The 14,682-nt window shown below is 35.3% G+C and overlaps 1 long non-coding RNA gene across 2 annotated transcripts; it reads right to left on the bottom strand.

Annotated features, from left to right (window-relative positions):
• Positions 1–975: 975 nt before the first annotated feature.
• Positions 976–7,400, bottom strand: LOC111017826 (uncharacterized). 2 transcript variants are annotated; one of them, XR_015791909.1, is made up of 6 exons: positions 7,228–7,400; positions 6,581–6,738; positions 5,531–5,564; positions 5,107–5,240; positions 2,756–4,650; positions 976–1,456 (listed from the first exon to the last, which is right to left on the bottom strand). It is a non-coding gene; the product is annotated as an uncharacterized LOC111017826 (long non-coding RNA). The 2 variants fall into 2 exon arrangements; XR_015791900.1 differs by lacking the exon at positions 976–1,456 and having other exon boundaries at positions 2,196–4,650.
• Between the last annotated feature and the right edge of the window lie 7,282 nt (positions 7,401–14,682).

Below are 14,682 nucleotides of genomic sequence, written 5' to 3'. Positions count from 1 at the left end.
TTAACCTCCTTAGGGACTCCTGCAATAAAGTCTTAGTGCTAAAAAAAAATTGCCCTTTAAAGTTAGATATACAAGTGATCACAAATAACAAAGGTTTGCACAATCACAATACGAAACACTTCACTAAAAAAGAAAATAATTTTGAAAATAAGTCTTCAGCAACAGCGCCAAAAACTTGTTGGGACTTTCTCTACCTTTAAATAATAAGAGGTACGTGCAAGCGTACACGGTCACAAGTAATACACGAAAGTAATCCAAGGTCGAATCCTCAAGGACTTGTTTTTTCAAAATCAAGTAATGAAGTGAAATGGTTCAAGAATGCAATTGTGATTTATGAAAAAAGAATTGTGACAAATGTTGTTGTTTGGGGTTGTAAATGTCAAGCAATTTTATAAAATACAACCTCTCTACTTCCTATCTTAGTTTTGAAGGAAAACATAGAAGACACATACTTTAGGAAAATTGCGCCAACCACAATCTGGCTCTACTTGGGAATATGAGTTCTACTCATTCACGAACCATTTTTGGTTGCTGCAGAGCCTAGGGTAACCTACAATCATATTTCTATGTGTGATTACAATCTTAGAAAATATTTATCAACTCATTTTCATTTATGTGTCAGGGGATCTATTTCTAGGACCATATTTTATGCCCTTATGTCTAAGTCACATCTCATATTGGTTTACTATTATTTTACCTAACCTAATCTTTTCAAAGTTGGGCTTTGGTGCATAAATCAATTCCCAGTTGCCACATGGAAAAAAGAGGTCAAAAGAATTTTTTAGAAACCAGCTCAAGATTACGCTCGGCAAATCCCGAGCATGTTTGAAACCAGCTAAAGCAAACCCCGAGCATGTTTGAAATCAAATCATTTTGGCTAAGGCATTCCACAAAGAGGTTGATAATTAAATTAGTGCATAATTAAAGGAAAGTAAATGCACTAAAACATAAAAAAAATCATTTCCATTGAATTTAAATGAATAATAACGGCGTACACGAGGTTCTAGCTTAACCCTCTTCTCTTTCGAGCGTGAGGAGAGTGTAAACTCGCTTAAGAACTTTAAAATAATGGAATAGATGAAGAACGAAAGAAAGAACTTTAATTAAAATTGAAACGACAAGTAGAAGTTGGAAATACAAAGAAATAACAACTAGAGAATAAATCCAACGAACTCTAAAGCTAATGAACAAAAACTAAAGCTACAAATGCTGAAGAAAACGGGATGGAAAGGGATGATGAAGTGCTGAGGGAGAGGCTTTCTTTATAGGCCTTCAAAAAGGTTGAACTTCCCACCAATTTAGGAGGAAATGTGTTAAGATTCTTCAAACAAGCTCTCCGACTTGGACTCATGATTTTGCTTCATTTAAACATATATGAAATGACTCACTTGCCCTTCATTAAGTGAAACTCACGTTTTGGGAAGGTTGACCACCAAAATTGCACCAGGCATAATTCCTGCAAAACAGAAAACTATAATTTTCTTCCAACTTTGACTATGTTTTTCTCATATTTTTCTCAAAATACCATATATTGCAAATTATCCAGAAATGTTCTATGCATGTTTTACTTTAAGAACATGTAAGCCTGCTTAGCTAATATTGATAGGAAAGTATTCATGTTTATGGTCAAACAGGCCTACCGAGTCATATTTTTGCAGTAAAAAGTCAACCCTAACACATCCCCAAACCTAGCCATTTGCTTGTCCTCAAGCAAACATAACAACAATAAACCCAAAACAGCCAACATGCTAAAAAGATTAATGAGCAGCAATCCAAAGATTCTAAGTAAATGAATCATATTCGTCTCAGGAAGGACTCCACAAGCTAAACTTCTTAACTTTAATCTCAAGCTAACATTCCATAGACCATTCTTGTTTTGAAAATAAAAAATGATTCTAATCTCCTTCTTTTCTAAAACACAAAACATTTTACAAAACTAAGGAATATGCACACTTTTGTTTTGATTGAAAAGTTTTACATCAAGAAGACACATGGACCGGCTTCTAGCCCCTAAGATTTTCCACTCACTAACATCGATTTCCAACTAAGCCACTCATAGAAACTCTTTAGGTAGCAACTCAACATAAAATGATGTCGACAATGGATTTCACGAAGTCACCTTAATTTTGTAGGCTGCTACCCTCCAAGATTCAAACGCCACCCATTTAAAGATAAATGAGCGTCTATAGTGGGACTCGAGAAAAAATGAGTGCATTTTCTTGTCGTTCATGTTATTTTACCACTCTTGTGTTTCTCACACTTTTATTTTTCTTTTCTTTCCTCCACTCTTATTTTCTCTCAAGACTCTTTTTTTACTTGATTTTCTTCTTTTGGAATTTTTTTTTGTGCATATGACTCTTTTTTATTCCTTGCATTTTCTTTATGACTCTTTTTTTCGAAACGTAAAAAGCATGTTCTTTCTCAAACAAAAAGACACAAACTGTAAAGTACAAAGGAAATCTTTTCCTTAAAAAGATGAGCATGTTAGAAGTTTAGAAAAGATGTCGTTGAAGAAGCTAAGCACAAACTTGTAGCTAGAACAAAGAAGCATGCAAAGTTTGAACTTAAAGCGATATGCAGAAACACAACCGATATTTCTTACTAACAACACAACATCCTAAAAAAACTATCCTAAGACTAAAACTAACCTAAACAACCTAACAAGCAAACTAGAAGCACAAAAACAACCTAAATAAACTAACATATAAGATCAAGATCCAAAACATCTAGTATCAAAGAAAAGAGAGAGAGATACTCCCCTAATCATCATTTGAAGAATCATCAACGGTGGAAGCAATGATAGGTCGTGAAGAAGAAGGCAAATCGGCCTTTAGCTCATCGGGGAGAGTGCACCATCTCCATAAAGCTCCTTGAGAAACTTACATGTGCCATGTTGAATAGCCAAGAGAAGATCATATTTGTGCCTTAACTCGTTGTATTGTTCTCTAGTAACCACACCTCGAGTCACGGGATCCACGACAGTAGTGGGAGAATCTTCCTCACAAACGATCGAGTATCCCCGAACTCTCCTTATAGACGTGGCCGGCTTCTTAGGCGTCACTACATCCTCATCATCGACCTCTACATCTGCTTTCAAATATAACTTTGTTATAAGGCAGAAAAAACAAGTGGACCTACCATTTTCTCAGCACAAACCCAAATCTCATTCTTTATGAGTTCACCAAAGTTGAACTCAATGACCTTCATTAGAATAAACACCATCATCAACCTACTACACTTGATGGAGGAATCATGTGAAGTAGGGATCAATCGGTTCTTCACCACATAACTCAACACGGTGCCTTGTTCATTGATATCAAGCGGTATTAATTAAAGCTTCCCTTTGGATGAGACGGTTCATGTCTTGCGTGGTCTACATATGAGCTTACACGCCTCCTCCACTTGTTCGTCCATCGGATGCACCACAATCTCATTACCTACTGCATTAAACGCATCCAACAATCCATAGTGAGTGTTAATAATCAAAGGAGAAATCTTACCACTTTACCCCTTACCTCACAGCACCTCCTCGGTTTGGGTGGATGGCATCATAGAATTCTCTTACCAAGGCCTCCGACACATGCATAGGTGGGGCAAACACCGTCTCCCAACCATGCTCCACAAGCTGTCATTTGACATTATCTATCACGAACTCCTGCTCCTCATCAAATCTTTTTTCAACCAAGAGTCCTCGGGCTGTAAAGTCAGGTTTCTTTACTTCTATCCTTACTCTTTTGGCCCTCGTTGGTTGTTGTTTGGTAGTAGCGGGTTCCTCTTCATTAGCCTTTTCAAGTTGCTCTTTTGCCTCTCCAAATGGTCTAGGCCTCATGGCTTTTTTAGATGGACTAGCCTCAGCTGCTTTTTGGGTGGCCAATCGTGCTACAGCGACCAAGGTGCGTGGTCTTGAAATTGCGCCGGCACAATTTAGGCTGAATTTTTTGTTTTATTTTCTTTCTTCACCATTTTGGTCAAATATACCTCTTCGTCTAAGTTATCTGCAGCAGCAATGAAATTTGGTCTGAAACATTCATGCTTGAAAAAGAAGGGGTCATACCTTTTGAAGAAGAGGAAGATGATTCCTCTATGGCTTCATTTGGGACATCCTCAGGGCCAGATGCTCCTTCTTCCATTTGAACAGGGGCTTCCTCCTCATCTTGCTGCGACTCATGCACCAGAGTGCACATACGCACTTCAAACTGGGAGATATCGTCGTTTCCCTCTTCTTCCTCACACTCTTCTCTATAGACTTCTTGGGGTAAATCTCCAATATCCTTATCATCTCTACTAGCATCCAACCAACCCTGAGCTTCCATCATCCTACAACGGATTTTCTCCCGTTGCTTCATTCAAGGCCACCAAAATTTCGGCGATTTATGACTTTGTCTTTTCCTGTAAATCATAAAAAACTAAAGGCTTTTTAGTCAAAATAAAATCTAGAAAATTGAGAGACGAAATACCTGGTAGAGTGGCTGATGGAGTGCTCTCCAAAATTACGCCAAGTGAAATTTTGTTATGAATTTTGACCGTGGCCGGATCCAAATGCTCCAATGGCTCTATGTCGTGCTCAGAATCACCAATAACCTATTTTTAGCCTTCTACATCCATAGCAACATGGATTCGGACACGGTGTTGTTTTGAGGAAAATCCAACCTATGACGATTATTCATACCATCTAATTCAATTTGTATTTCTTCACTCAACTTCCTCGAATTTTCCATAAATATTTTCCATTTGTCATTTAATTCTACTATCTTGGCATAAATACACTCATGCTCCTTATCCCTAATCTCTCTTTTCTTATTTTCAATATTAATTCTCTCATTAATCCTAGCAATTTTAGCTTCTAAATAGAACCTTTATCACCCACAGATTGATTTTTTTTAGGTAGACCTTGCTAAACTCTTCCAATTTCTTTTCATTACGGCCTCCTTCATTAACCCTAGCAACTTGAGGTTTTAAAGTAAATTTTTTCAGAACTTTCACTGCTTATTAATAGGTTCTTTCTAGATTTCATTCTCAAAGCTTCCTCTAGTTTCTTTCTTTGTGTTCTAGGATAAAAAATTAACCTTTCATTAGAGATATGAGGGGGTTTAAGAGGGATCATACCTGGAGGAGTAGGTGGTGGAAGCATCACCTTCTTCTTTCCTTTCTCTTTGTCGCATGACTTGGAGGAGGAGGAGCCTTCTATGGAATCTTGGCACTTTGCTTGAAAAAGAACGAAAAACTTCCTCAACCCTAACCTAACTTAGCCGAAAATGAGAGGAGTGTGAGAGATTTTTGGTATTCTTGAAGATTTTATGAGAGAAACTTGAAAACAAGTTAGGGACTTTTTGGGATGAAAATCGCAAATGAGGGGAGAGGATTAGGGCTTCCTTTTTGTTTTTCATTTAAAATACCTTAGGGTTTTAACAATAGGGTCTTTATGTTTTCAAATAGCCCAAAGCCCATTTAAAACAAACCTAAAATAAGCCCACGAACATTCTTAATTGAAATTTTCAGAAATCTCTAAAAAAAATTTCTTAAATTGCACCTGGTGTAATTTTGAAGTGGCCAAAATCTTAATCCTGCAAAATTCAAATGCAAAAACAAAAATTAGATTTGAACTATACACAAAAAAGCATAACAAAAGGTATAAAAATTTCACAAAAATAAGATAAAAATTATTTTACATAAAAACGTCCTTAACACCGATAGATGGACTATTCTCACTGTTTTCTCATGGATATTTCAGTAGTACAGAGGTTTTATCTCTGCCAATATGCTCACCAAAGTATTTCTTTACTCGATTCTCATTTACTTTGAAAATATTACTTTTATAATCTCTTAAACCCACAGCTCCATGAAGATAAACATGTTCAACTAGAAACGGGCCCAACCATTTCGACTTTAGCTTACCTAGAAATAACCTTAACCGAGAATTGAATAACAATACTGAATCTCCAGGTTCCAAATTCCTATCCATTATTTTTCTTAAGCTGTCATCTTTTAGTTTGATCTTTATATATTTTAGCATTCTCATAAGAAAATTGACGAAACTCATCCAACTTATTTAATTGTAATAACCTCGTTTCACCTTGCTCATTTTATTGGGAACTTCAATCTTGTACTAAGAAAATAAAATTATTAAAATTTTCAGGATATAAAAAGGCTGAAAAGTAAAGAAGCATGATTGTAATGTACAAACTTCCCTCATACTGATTTTACTTTAAAGAACGTTGGAGGCTTTCAACTTTATTCTCCTCAAACTTATTCGACCTCTCTTCTGCTACTGCCATGTCGCAATTTTGCTTCTTTAAAGCACAACATACTTGAAGGTCCAACTCAAGGGGAGGTGACTTACTTGTATGAATTTGTTTTTGAAAAGTTGAATTGTGGTTTTCTCTTCTTTAAAATAGAATCCTTCATCTGAACCTACCTCATCTTCTCCAATTTCTCCCTTTATTTTATCATTGAAATGTTGGGTCAACTCTTCCTTCTTTATATCATTATTTATCTCCAAAGAACGTTGAGGGAAAGGAAAAAAGGGTCCAATTTTTAGAGGTGATGGGCTTAAATCTATTGCAACCTTATGCTCAATTACCTCTATCGGTTCCTCTTCTTCAACTTTCTTATTCTTCCATACCTCGTTCATCACTTCAGGGGTTGGTGGATCATCGTTGTCCACTAGGAGCTCAGGTTCGTCATATTCAAGTTCGCTCCTCATATAGAAATGAGTGATCACGGAGTGCACGGAAAAGCCTACAAGAGGAGCAAGCTCAACTTAGTTCAAATGAAGCTTATGCTCAAAGTCAACCCAATCATTAGCCAATCATTATGCTACAAGGTCCAATCGCAAGAGCTAGAGCTAAAAGACTACAAGAAGGATTGAATGGTCACTTTCAAGCTAAGATGTTCACACTTGGTGAAGAGTTGCATCCCTTCAAGCTTGAAAAGACATCTTGTCATCTAAGAAACTTCATGAATCTAAAAATCCAGATTCATCCACATGTTTAATTTATTATGTATTTTTCAAGGGTTGTGTCTTTTCATCCAAGGGTTGTGTCTTTTCATTGTGTTTTTTCAATTACTATAAATAGGGATGTACATTTGCTTTTCAAACTGATGGAACTCGTAGACATGCACAGTGGAAGCTAAGGATCATAATACACTTAATGAAGCAATTTAACTAAAATAAGCATGCTTGGAAAAATGATGAAAAAGGTAAAGAGAAAAAGATTAACTTTATACCTTTAAAGACCTCCATTATAACTTCTTCTCCTAACTCAATGGCATCACCAACGACAAATCCGTGCTATCCTCAGGTTGATGAACACGGTTGTGGGACCGAATTTTGAGTGAAAACAAAGGGAAAACACTAATGGCTAGGAGAAGACAATAGAAATTTGAGTGGAAAAATTCTGCACTTATGCAAGTAAGCTTTAGCCTTATCCAAATGATCTTCATCACCTATATAAAGACCAAATGCATGCAAAGACATGCCTTGCATGCCTTCCACTTCAAACTCCACTAGCATATAAAAGATAGGTGTCATTGCCTTGAAGAAACACTTCAAAAACCACTAGTTAGTGGGAAAATCCAACTTTGATAAAACTAATTTTTATAAAAACAAAAATTGAAATATAAATTTTCTATTAAAACAAAAACCAAGCCAAATCAATATCTCATATTAATTGGTCTTTGACACCTAAGCTTGATTAATCACATTAATCAAACTACAATTCTTTTTCATGCTTTGAACTTATTTAAAACTAATTTAAATAAGTCATACTCTCCATAATAATTAAATGTCAATTAGATTATATATTATATCTCATATAAAATACAATATTCCCTTAAAAACCGAATTTGAACACTTCAAATTCTTGTTTCACCTAGTTCATCAATTTTATCCTTTATAAGCTAGCATGGAGACTCGTTGGACCTACAAATCATGGGCTCCAACGATTCGAGACTAACCGGTCAAACTCTTTAACTTAGTTAATCAACATTCGTTAACTAATAGGACTGTCCACTATAGCCTGTAGATGCACTCCCCTCACTGTAGATATATTTGTGTCCATTCGATATAACCGTCATCGGTAAGTTGATCCTTCACAGGCCGTTCGTAACCTCAGCTAGGTAAAAAAAAAACCGTTTTACCCCTGAGTTACATCTTTTCTCCTTAAGTACCACTATCCCTCTAATGAACAATTGATTTAGGATCAAATCACTAAATTTAATTCCTCTCGGGCCAGTGAGAGGATGGGGCCCCTTGTTCAAGACCCGGGATAAGCCCTTAAGGGAACAACCTCTCTACTATCCGTAAATTGGGTAGGAGTGAATTCCGTCTTGCTAATTCTATGTCCCCAGCTATCTACCCAGTCTTATCCCTGAAATGGGAGGCATATTGAGCAGCGCTGATGAGCTTACTCTCACCTATGCAGATCAAGGGAGAATCCTGAATAAATAGGAGTTCATAGATGGCTCAGGATTTAGATCAAGTTATTTAGGTCATCGATAAACGAAATTAATCAGTGTTATCCGTAAACGGTGTTAATACGTAACAGTGATTATTTCAGGGTCAGTCTTACACAATCTCATTGTGTAGAACACCCCCGCTCACATTTTTCTACACGAACGAATCAGGATCACTTCGTTTATGACACCTTACAACATTTGTAACAATCATAAAGCGGGCCGTATTCAATAGTGTCTCCAGGAAATAGCACCCAACTTGATCCATGTACTATAGACTGTTTAGGCTATTTACTTGAACTTGATCCAGTTTATGTCTCCACATAAAGTCCAAGTACTCATTATAATAGCCAATGGTTCGTAGTTTATTGGATTTATTAAAAAAACAAATTCACTTTCATTTAACAACATTTGTCTGAATAACCTCACATTAATGATCACTATTTACAAACTGCGAGTTTTAGGACAGAGTACCCAACACAAACAACATTTGATGAATGAAAAATTCAGATTGAGTTTAGTCTCTCTCAAGCTTTTAAGCTTTCTTTGTATTCTTGTGTTAGAATGCATGTTTTAGAACTTTCAATCTAGTTTGAACAATTAGGTTGTGGAGAGTTCAAAATCTTTAATATAGGAACAAGTTCTCCTTTATTCTTGATCATTAATCATTTTTTCTAAGCACAAATCTGTTTAGCTTTCTTAGGGTTGATTCATCATCTTGTTATTGGGGTTATTCTTATTATTGTCGTGGGGGTTCACCTTGTATAAGGGATTTCTAATGCATAATTGAGTTAATTCCTTTATCATTTGGTAACCGAGCTTTTGCCCTAAACAGGTTATATTTTATTCAGTTTCCTTTGTTCTTCATATTTCTTTCTTTGTTTATCCAATCGTTACATATAATTTCATCTCGCTTGACTCTTCATCTTCTCAAACTTGATTCATCTTTTATCATACTTGCTGGAAAAAAAAAGTTTGCTTTCAAGGCAAGAAAAAAAGTGACTCTTCATCTTATTTTGATTCACACCATTTCACTCATATCTCTTTCTTTTCCATTCCATTTTGCTTATTAGAAAACGTTTCTGCATTTGTTTCCTAAATTTTAGATTTTGTGACTTTTCACATTCTATGATATATTGAATTGTTCTTGCATGATACTCATAAGAATGCTATAAAGACTTGCTAAAGTTTGAGATATTTGGAGTCAAAATGTTTCACGAAAGGCGAAGACGTCATGCGAATCGTCACATTAGTGAGGGCCCATTTTGGAAGGATATGAGAGATAATTTTGCTAAAATGCGCAAATCCATGAATTACATTTCCAAGTTAAATCAAGAGTTAAAATCGAGGGACCAGGCAAACGAGAGACAAGCTGCACAATTCTTTCAAAGAGAGGAAGATTTTCCCGAGCCTCAAGAGGATGAGAAATCAATTCAAAATGAGAGAGAACATCCAAATCTCCAAAAGGATGATTCGAACAATGTTGAGGTTGTTATGTATGATGTCAAAGAGGAAGATTCAAATGATAAGATTGTTATATATGATGCTCAAGAGGAAGATTCAAATGATGAGGTTGTTATGTTTGATGAGAAGACAACCGAAGATTGAAATGAGTTATGCTCTAAAAAAGAGGTGGAGACAAAAGTAGTAGAAACAAAGGACCGTGAAAAAAGTGACAAACGAGAGAAAAGTGTTGATGACCATATGGGTTTGGTTACGAGTTTCTGAAGCTAGTATTGTTTTGTTTTCAAAACGACATATACAAGAGCTTGTAACCAAATGAAATTGCTTTCTAATGGGTGTACTTAAATCAATTGTACCAAGTTTTTCTTTTGAATTCTTGCAGGAGGTCAAACTGCTTGTTGAAAAGCAAAATTCAAAAGTTGCTTTTAAAAAGAGCCAATTTCGTTCACATGGGACATATGAGTCCAAGAGGCTGCACAAGAAGCATCATTCCAACTTCACTTCCTACCATATCCAAGACAAGAAATTCAAAGCGGAAAGGGATCCAAGTAGTACAAAGCCATGGAATGCACATGACTTCAAATTTGTCAGGCAAGGAGAACCTTTAGATTCAAGGACAAATCTTTCCGAAGAAGGGGAGAATGATATAAAAAATAAGTGATCACGGAGTGCAAGTAGAAAGCCTACAAAAAGAGCACGCTCAACTTAGCTCAACTGAAGCTTATGCTCAAAGTCAACCCAATCATGAGCCAATCACTATGCCACAAGATCCAATCACAAGAGCTAGAGCTAAAAGACTACAAGAATGATTGAATGGTCACTTCCAAGCTAAGATGTTCACACTTGGTGAAGAGTTGCATCCTTCAAGCTTGAAAAGACATCTTGTCATCCAAGAAACTTCATGAATCTAAAAATCCATATTCATCCACATATTTAATTTATTATGTATTTTTCAAGGGTTGTGTCTTTTCATTGTGTCTTTTCAATTACTATAAATAGGGATATTACATTTGCTTTTCAAACAACAACATTTGATGAATGAAAAATTCAGATTGAGTTTGGTCTCTTTCAAGCTTTTATGCTTTCTTTGTATTCTTGTGTTAGAATGCATGTTTTAGAACTTTCAATCTAGTTTGATCAATTAGGTTGTGGAGAGTTCAAAATCTTGAATACAGGAACAAGTTCTCCTTTATTCTTGATCATTGATCATCTTTTCCAAGCACAAATCTGTTTAGCTTTCTTGGGGTTGATTCATCATCTAGTTATTGGGGTTATTCTTATTATTTTTGTGGGAGTTCACCTTGTATAAGGGAGTTCTCATGCTTAATTGAGATAGTTCTTTTATCAACTCCATGCATTGATTGTCTCACCTTGCTCTTTTATATTGTTAGGCAATGCTTCTGGCGGACTATTCCTCAACTCATCGACTATCTGCTCCATTTAGATCTGCAGCATGTGTAATGCTTTATCCTTTCTAGCCATATAATCTAGCATCATCTCTTCAAGGCTAGAAATTTTTTACAATTGTATTTGCTCTGGCATCCATGGTTATTCGTACTCATATTGAGGCTGTGTTGGGAATTCTGATACATACTCATATGGATGGATACTTTCAAGTTGATGCTCTCCCCACAAGAAATTCGAATGATCCCTCCAATCTTTCTTGTATGGACTTGAATGAGGGTTGAAATCTTGTTGGTTCCCTTCCTGGCCTAGATAATAAAAAGATGAAGGATTAGATGGACAATATTTAAATGAATGACGACTGTCACCACAACATAGACAACAATATTGATTAACAGGAGCTATAGGCATGTTACTTCCCATGTTTAGATTATACATCATTTGCGCATCCATTTCAAACACTACTCTTACTAGCTTTTGGCCCAATACAAGTAACCTCTCCTACTTTTTCATTTCCTTCTCTTTTTTTTTCCTTTTGTTTTCTTGACCTTTGTTCTCACCTTAACCTCCTTAGGGAATCCTGCAATAAAGTCTTAGTGCAAAAAAAAAGATTGCCTTTTGAGGTTAGATATAACAAATGATATAAATAACAGAGGTCTGCACAATCACAATATGAAACACTTCACATAAAAAGAAAATCATCTTGAAAATAAGTCTCCAGCAACGATGCCAAGAACTTATTGGGATTTTATCTACCTTAAAAATATAAGAGACACGTGCAAGAGTACAAGGTCACAAGTAATACTTGAAAATAATCCAAGGTCGAATCCTTAGGGACTTGTTCTTTCAAAATCAAGTAATGAAGTGAAATGGTTCAAGAATGCAATTGTGATTCATGAAAAATAATTGTGGCAAATGTTGTTGTTTGGAGTTGCAAATGTGAAGCAATTTTATAAAACACAACCTCTCTGCTTCCTACCTTAGTTTTGAAGGAAAATATGGAAGACACATACTTTAGGGAAATTGCGCCAGCCACAATCTGGCTTACTTGGGAATATGAGTTCTACTCATTCACGAACCATTTTTGGTTGCTGTAGAGCCTAGAGTAACCTACAATCATATTTATATTTGTGATTACAATCTTAGAAAATATTTATCAACTCATTTTCATTTATGGGTCAGAGGGCCTATGTCTAGGGCCGTGTTTTATGCGCTTAGGTCTAAGTCTTTATGCGCTTAGGTCTAAGTCACATCTCATATTGGTTTCCTATTATTTTACCTAACCTAATCTTTTCAAAGTTGGGCTTTGATGCATAAATCAATTCTTAGTGGTCACATGGAAAAAAGAGGTAAAGAGAAGTTTTTAGAAACCAACCCAATATTGTGCCAGGCCCAATCTAGGCAAATTTCAAGCATGTTGCGAGAGATGTGAACGCTTTGGCACATGAAATCGTGCGTTGGGCAATGATTACATATAGGTCGCTAGTGTGGGAGGCGTGTTCCCCACAAGATTTTAGGGATTTCTGTTTGAAGCTTTAGTTCTTTTATGAAGCCTTTTTCATAAAAGAAAAAATTCTTGTCTTTTTTATTTCAAAAAATAAAAACGGTTCTTAAATGATAGAGTTTGTTTAGTTTTTTTTTTTTAATTTTAATAAGCTGCTCAACTTTTAGAGTTGGATTATGTTTATTAGTATATGTTGATGTTTGATCCTAGAAGAGGTGACGTGGTGGGTTTGGTCTGGAGGTGTAACCTCAACTTAAATTGTCTTCATCCATGTGAACTAGTACATGTGGGTCAAAACATAGCACCGGTGTAGTGCTTGGCCAAAATGCAGTCTAAAGCTTAAGTTAAAACTTAGGTCGAAGAGCACAAGTGACGATGTAGGAATTAAGTGCAAGATATTGCGTACCTTAAGTAAGGGTTGGACTCCTCTTTTTAAAGGAGGAAAATTTGGAGACTCGAGCCTAGGTGGTCAACATTCATACTCATCAGCGAGAGGAGCTTCCATTGGTAGCAAGAACATCCTGACAGTAGAATCATCATTCCGCATAATATCAGGAGATATTTTGCCGAGTGAACTCTGACCGAGGAAGGGATTGAGTCGAATCTGTTGGATTTTATGCCATAAACTCGTGGTTTGTAAACATAAGAAAACTATTTATTCAATAAAGTTGTTATTGATGTTTGTCTTAGAATTGCATCAACTCAAATCCAATAAACTAACATCCAAGGTTATGTCATGTGACTGAAACAGTATATAACAGATATATAGTATATATTTAATATACAGCGTGTAGACCCCTAAATTTGTCTGGTATTCCATTTCATCATTCTTTTTTTATTTGATTTGTAACAGTTTTCTAGTAAAAAATTTTATTTTTATTTTATGTTCAATATTTTCCCTTTTGTGTGTTTTATCAAAATAAAAAAAAAGTATTTGATTTCAATATTGATGTCCTTTTCAAAATCAAATCTTTCTAAATAAAATCAAAAAAGTAATAAAATCAAAAATATTTTTTAAGTGTGAATTTTCATGTTTTCTAAATATAAAATCTTTCAATAAAAATAAAATAAAATCTTACTCATATGGAAAAGTTTTAAATTTGATTTAGCATAATTTGGACAAAAATCAAAATTTGTAATAAAATCGTAAGATTTGATTAATTGTGTAATGAATGAAAATATTTTTTCCATTTGTACATTGGGATTTTGAAAACACTACAAATAGGTGGTAGTGGTTTGGGTCAAGAGGAGGAAGGAGAAACACATCACAAAGAAATGACTACAACTATCATTTTTTGCTCTCTCTTAAGGTTTGCTTCCTTTTGTTTTTTTTTTCTCTTGGTTCGTTACTTTATCGTTCTCTCATAAATTCTCTCTCACCACTTCCTACTCATGCCTCACAATATATCACACGGTATCTCACTTGCTCTCTACCTTTTTTTTTATTTTTTCTCTTCTACTCGCCTAACTTCTTTTACTTCTTCCATTCCCTTTGGTTACTACTTTTGTTTTATTTTCTTCATTTTTTGTCTCCTTATTCATTTTCTTTCAAAGTTTGCTCTATCACTATTTTCACCACAACTTTCTTCTTCATCATTTGACTCGCGACACATTTGAATAAGAAGGCAAAAACAGGAGTTTTGTTCTCAAGACGGTAAGTTTTCCATATTGTTATCGAATAAAGTAGATTGATATACTTCCTAATATATTGTTTTGCCTACATATGTTCCAAGCGCAAATTTAATTCTTTCGACATTATTTTCGGGATATGTTTCTTCCTTTATTTTATTTTGTCTTGTTCTTCTTTTATCTCTATTGCTAATTTCATATCATGGTTGCGTGAACTATTTGTAACA

The sequence above is a fragment of the Momordica charantia genome (assembly GCF_013281855.1).
Source record: "Momordica charantia cultivar OHB3-1 chromosome 1 unlocalized genomic scaffold, Mcharantia_2.0 BLBB01000001.1, whole genome shotgun sequence".
NCBI classification, from domain to species: domain Eukaryota; kingdom Viridiplantae; phylum Streptophyta; class Magnoliopsida; order Cucurbitales; family Cucurbitaceae; genus Momordica; species Momordica charantia.
The sequence above is the reverse complement of the archived record's forward strand: the minus strand, read 5'-3'. Positions and strand labels throughout refer to the sequence as shown.